This window comes from Saccostrea echinata, unplaced genomic scaffold (assembly GCF_033153115.1).
Source record: "Saccostrea echinata isolate AGI-Se365-2 ecotype Australia unplaced genomic scaffold, CSIRO_AGI_Sech_v1 ptg000059l, whole genome shotgun sequence".
Taxonomy (NCBI): domain Eukaryota; kingdom Metazoa; phylum Mollusca; class Bivalvia; order Ostreida; family Ostreidae; genus Saccostrea; species Saccostrea echinata.
The window spans coordinates 1,533,377-1,540,410 of NW_026889808.1; positions in this window are offsets into that span (position 1 = coordinate 1,533,377).

Sequence of the window (7,034 nt, forward strand, 5' to 3'; positions counted from 1 at the left end):
ATTTATGATTCTTTAACCCTTTTAATAATTTTTCAAATTGTCGAGAAGTATTAAACATTTGATAAACATTACTTATTTTTTGTACATACTTGCAATGTCGACACCAACTGACTGTCCTTTCTATTTTCAGGACTTGCTGCTGCCTCTAGCAAATCATTTCTCCTGGGAAGGTGTCCCCTGCTGATATTGCGTATTCTCTGGCTAGCGTAATAATGCTAACGAGCAGACTACAACAGTAATTATTATTGTGAGACCTAAGAAGTACATTATTACCAATTTTGTTTTAGGAGGACCTCATCATGAAGGAAGGGTGAACATCATAACATTAACAGATGACCAACACTCCTTTGTGTAGGATAACAATCCATCATACTTACTTCCTGTGTACTTGAGTTTTCCTTGAATTGACTTCAGGGATTTCGGCAATCGGAACTACCTCTTTTGCATGGACAATTTTTACATTAGTCTCTGTTTTCACATGGACAGCACTGTTAAATGTAAATTTTTATAATGCTTCAGTTTTCATAGGTTCTGTTGACTTTTAAAATTTATATATAGTACTTAATATTTTCATTATTGATACATTTTTAAAATTACTTTCAAGTTGTCAGAATTATTGAAATATGCATGTTTCCTTGTTGAGATTTTGGTAAAATATGAAAAATCGTAAATTTTCAAATACGTGGTCTGGAATTGTATACATGTATATGAAATCAATTTTGTAAACAGATGTACATGAATATTTCAACTTGTTTTTTGTATTAAACGTTCTGAATTGAATTGAGAATCATTTTTATGAACACACAGTACCCTTTTTTTTAGTGAAGAAATTTCAATTTACCGTCAATTACCTAACATTTTAATCATCTTGACACTTTCTGTGGAACTGTTCAGGTATAGATGAAAATAAATAGTCAGGAGATATTATGAGCATCATTTATGGGTGAGAATTTTTTTTTCATTGCCAAAAACAATGGGCACATTGTTTGTTTGTTTGTTTGTTTGTTTTTTAACTTCTGTAATAAAGATACAGAAAAAAAGGTTTGCTGTATTTTTATTAACTTGCTTTTTAATAACTGGAATAAAACTATGTTCTTAAGTTCAGGAAGAATTCCAGGCCCTTAAGAACTATTTCAGTTTGGGGGCACAATCTAGCATTTTTGGTGGACACAACCAAGAAAATCTATAAAAATATCTCTAAAGTTCAGGAAAAGTTCATATCAACTGATCAAAGATCTTGAGGAGCAGTATTAATTGCATAAGTAGGCCGCCAAACTAACTACTGAATATGTGCAAGTAATTACTTTTCTACTAGTATTCAAAACGGCAATTCTTCTTATGCGAATTGGGCCTCAAAACTTCTAAGATGCATGTGGCATATGTATGATTAAAATAAATAGGAAATGTTATTACCTAATTTTTTTGTACTTGGCACACAACTATACACTTCAAGTAAAGAAATAAATGAAGAAACGGTATTGGTATTCTTTAAAATGTTAATTTACAGTAAGTTTTGACCTCTGTAAAATCAATTAAAAATGGCTGCATTTTTAGCCATCATAGAGAATGTGTACCCCCCCCCCCCCTTCCCCTTTATGTTTTAAACTGTACATATGCAATGCAGATACATGTTTTTTTTTCTTTTCTTTTTTATTGGTTTTGGTTTTTTTTTTATTGGGAGAATTATACATTGTTTTCTTATGAAATCAACTGACCTAAGTCAATCAAAAATGGGAAGCAACTGTTCCTTCGCCATGCTCTCGGCACATTGAAGTAAAAGTTGCGGGTCCTTCGGATGAGACCTCAAAAACCGAGGCCCTGTGTCACGGCAGGCGTTGGCAAGATAAAGACCCCTCACTGCTCAATGGCCCTGAGTGCCGAGTAAAGGTCAAAATTTGAAGCCCTTCACCGGTATATGGTGACGTCTCTATATGAGTGAAAAATTCTCGAATAGGACGTAAAACAACATACAATCAATCAATCAATCTTATGAAATTAATGAACCAAGTACATCTTTTATGCAAATATTGTATTTTTTCTTTCATTTTACAAACAATTACTGCTCCCCAGTCAATGCTTTGAAACGCTGAATAGTGAACAATAGTTTCATTGACCTAGAGTTTGCATGCGTGACCATGTGATGTCGGTCACGTTTGGAAGTGAGCACTCTTATTTGCTGTGCTTGTGTGTTTTGTGCTTATTTACTGCAATTCTCTTACATTGGATGCCATAACGATATGTTCTGGTCTTGTTGCCACTGTCTCTCTTGTAAAATTCCCGATGGGTCAGGAACCGCTACCTTTAGTCACCTTCACTTCGAGATACACAATGTACCTGGTCACTGGACAAATGCATTAAATTTACATTTCTTGGGGATATGAATTCGTGGGTCTCTTCATACCATTAAATTGATAAAATTAGTAATTTCATTGTATTATTTTTTTTTTTATAATTAAACATATATGTGAAATCCACAAAAGAAATTTCATATAATTGTTCGTCATATTTTTCATCTTAAACATTATAAACAATTATTTGTGAAGAATTTTACTGAGTTTATTTTTATAAGATGTCTTTTCCCCTCTGCATGTACTTTATCTGCTCTTTTCTATCTAAGGTTCTGACAAACATTTTGTAAATTGCAATGCACTTTGAATAACACTTTCCCAAATCGTCCTAATGGACATTTTTTTTTTGATTGGGTGAACATTTGAAAAATAGCGACTATGGATCTTCCGTCTGGAGAGCATTATGCACTAAAATATTTCGTAGTATTTTAAACTGCTTTTTATATCTGTGACGGGAAAACATCGCTTAGGGCTTTTTAACTTTTGAAACATTTTATGATTCAAGTTACCAAAGCTCTGACATGTGCATCTTATACAATTATGGGTGTATAGAGGATTTAAAGTGGGGTGAGACGAGCTGATAAAGCACACTTCTTTATCCATAAAGCAGGGGGTCTGGGGTGCCTTGAGATACATATGCCCCTAAGGGCGAATCCCCTGAAAGCTTTTGAATTCTAAATTTTAAGTCGGCCGAGAACAGAGTCTTTTCAGGACACTTCTTACTATTTCTAACCCATTACTGAAAAATTTCTATAAATTAAATTTAAATTCCCATGATCAATCGAAACACCGATATTATGAGCTGCAGAGCAGACAGCTGCATAAGTCTGAGTGTAGTTGGAGACCTAAAATAGTGCGGTTTGATTTAATTTTTTTTACTGACGCAAGTACAGGACTATTGCAAAAAATCAAGCAAAAAACATGATTTTCATCTTCAATACTTCAAACATTTAAAAAAAAAGCTTTATTCATTTTCTGGTAAATGCGAATTTCTATATTCAATCCCCGAGAACGGTCCTCATTCTGCGAATATCCTTCTTTAATTCAAAGTGAATACGTTTAGTCAAAAAATGATTCGACAAAATTACTTCACAGCATGAACTACATATCATACAAGATGTAGTACATACATGTATCAAACAATCTTGCTTTCTTTAAAGATATAAAATTTATTAAGTTTCGTTCATAAAATCTTAATAGGTCCAAGATTTTAAGGCCCTTAAGAACTATTTCAGCTTGAGGGCACAAGCAAGCATTTAATCAGAAACGTAGCATTGTGTTTTAAAGTGAAAGGGGGGGGGGGTCAGAAAAAAATCAACTTACCCGAAAAAACTTGACAAGCAAAACAGGTTCCAATTTTCTAAATTTTAATCATTAACTACTACGTTACCCATATTTGACAATGCTGCAAAAAAAAATTTGGGGAAGGGAGATGTTCAATAAACATTTTCAATAGTAAATGTTTTGTTTAGAAATAGTTGCCCCCACCGGCCCCCTGATGCTACTTGCTTGTTCCTTAGCAAGGCAAAAAAAGGTCATCAGACTTATTTATTTGGGGAGGGGGGGGGCAGATATCCATAAAGTAGCTTTATGTTTTGTAGTTTATTATACAGTGCAAAATTATTTAAGGAGGAGGGGTCCACTTCCGATTTTTTTAGGTTCATACAACCATGAATTTCATATGCAAATCTTAATATTTTTATTCCTTACATCCCTTATCCGACATTGGCTCTATCTTAATTTTTTTGCGGAATGCATTCCCAGTATCTAGCTTACTTTATGCAAAGCTTAATCCAGCTTTTACCATCACATGTGTTTCTTATTCGCAAGTTTTATAACTTATATTTCGAGCACGTGCTTGACTTCAAACTTCAGAGTCAGAATTTGAAGCCAAGTACATACATGTATCATTTAGTAGTATTACGATTTGGCGTTTGGTATTTTTCGCAAATGTATCATGATACTTTATGGAATACTTCTTGTTTTGAACCATTAAAAATGCATTATCGAATGAATGTATCCAATAATCATTTTGGTTGACTAAATTATATCATTTGTTTGTATTAGTTATTTCATTTATTACATTGTAACAACATGGTTTCTACACTTCTTTACCCATAGTCGATGATTACGAAAGCCCATTGAGCTCATTTTCGTAGGTTAAAAAAACAAATTTTTCGCGTTATAACGCGAATTCGAACACTTTTGCGAATAAACGCGAAACTTTCGAGAATAAACGATAACTTTCGCGTTATATCGCAAGGTTTTATGTACATATTTACTCAGGAACCTTTGACAGACAGATAAGAAACAAACGCAGACAGGGACTTTTATGAATTTATAAATGGCATTTCCTAAGAAGATGTAAAGGAGAAATGATGCGAGAATAGGATAGATTAGTCTTCAGAATTTCGCATTTTATTTCAAAACCCTATTAATTAATAAAATAAATATTCCTTTAAAGATTTTCTTGTTTTCCCACTTGTTAAATTTAAGAAATTCTTTAGACTGATTTTTTTTTCAGGAAGGTATCCATTCGTCACTTTTTCCAAGCTGTTTATATCATTAAAAGTCACTGCAACTGTACCACTAGTAAATTAAGCAATCCGTCATTTCGGACTAAAACTTTTACACTGTAGAAACCAGGCTTAAAAGTGAGGGAACAATGTATCATTTTATGAGCTTAACGTGCCAAATTCACCTCATTTTGTCAATTTACTGAGATCTAAATTTTATTTCAAAATGTATAAAGAGTGTTAGAAAAAGATGCCGGTGTAAAGACGAATAATGACCTCCATAGAATAATGACTGAGGGGTCATATTTCAACGACAAAAAATGACCCCCCAGCCGTAGAAAAAAAAAATGTAGAAAAAAGACCTAGGGGTCATTTTTTTTTTTACGTGTGCGTCCTATAAAAAAATGACCCCCGTTGAAAAATGACCTCCTTTCCAACAGAGTGCATGATACAAAATTTATAACGGGTGATTGATGCCAAGGTTTGAACCTCAATGTTTGACAGTCTACTTTATGCCCTTTTTGACCAACACTGGACGAACGCGCAATTAAAATGCAATAAAACCGCATTACATTTACCTGCATATTTCTATCTTTTAAGCCTATTGTGTTCTCAGCACATATTGAAAATCGCAAAATGGCTACTATTGGTTATAACTGTTAACGTAATTTCCCTTTATGACTGTCTTCCGTTTGTTTCATATTTGGATATTTGACTGATTATAGACATTCATAGCTAAATAACAGACAAGCAGGATGTTCTGGCTTTTCATTGGTAAACATGTCTCCCATAGTAATCAGCATGCTTTGAGTAGGATCAACTTTAAAAAAAAAATGAAGGAAAAAAAAGAATGAGATAAGTTTTCAGAAATAAATACGGAAAGTTATGCAATGTAATATGTATGTATATTTTGAATGACATACAAAACGTACAAATGAGGTAATGTATCGAAAATGACGTAATAACTCGTGCGAACGACATTCTGTGGATATATATATTTCTTAATGAAAGAAATGGTGAAGAAAACGAATAGTGATGATTTTAAAATATCCACAAGCAATACAATTTTGTTAACAGGGCATAAGAAAAGACCCCCGAAAATTGCAGAGGTGGGGACAGTTGTCTAGAATAATTTAAACATTTCCAGTTGTCCCGTCACAGCCGCGGTGAGCGCTATGAAAAAATCAGGTAAACGGGACATTCCGTTGTCGAATTTAGTATAAAAACAAGGGTCAAACAATTGACCCAATTATAGGTTATATTTGTTGACAGGGTCATTGATACGACCATTAAATCCACGAAATGCTGACTTTAAACGAGGTTGTTGAAACCCCTGTAACATCAACTTACATGTATCTGTCAGTAGCCTGCCTCGATTTAAAAATTAATTGTGCTTTTCGGTAGAGAATAAGTTGGTAGACGTAAACATTATATGCAAATGATTGCAGAATATTAATTCATAAATAAGGAAAATTGACAATAGAAAAGGCTGAAGTAATCCCGTTTGTCAGACAATTTAGTTGTTAGTTGGTCGTTATCGTCTAAAGTCAGTAGAACGTCCAAATATGAAGCAGACGTGACAAACATAAGATGGACATAAACTTTCTGCATGTCTGAAATATATACAATCTTATAATGTGCATTCAATTTTATTTATAAACAGTGGTCTACTCAAGGGAATTTCTTTTCAAGTATATAGAAGTAATACAGGAGAATCCCAGTAAAATGAACATTCAAGTCTGTTAACATGGTCGTCTGATAATAGGATACATACATGTAAAACGAATATTTTTTAATCCACTTTAAAACAGTGATACATTTGTCAAATCAATATGGAAACATTTTCAATACAGTGTATATTGAAGTAGATTAATGTTTTCAATTTATAATTAAAGACAGACTATTTTATTGACCTTCAAGGTGAATGCATGTATAAGGATCTATTTTTCCTACATTGAACTAAAAATGGATTGAAAATAATTCTGAAAAGTTATTTCACCTGCATCTGAATTCTACTCATGTGAACATACTATTCAGGCACAAAGAATCGGAGAAGAGGAAGGGATTGTTCGCCCTTTTCTGAATGTAAATTTTAGCCGTTTATAATTTGAAAATGTTCATTGAAAGTCTTGTAACCACCCCCTCTTTCTTATACAGTATAGTTAAAAAA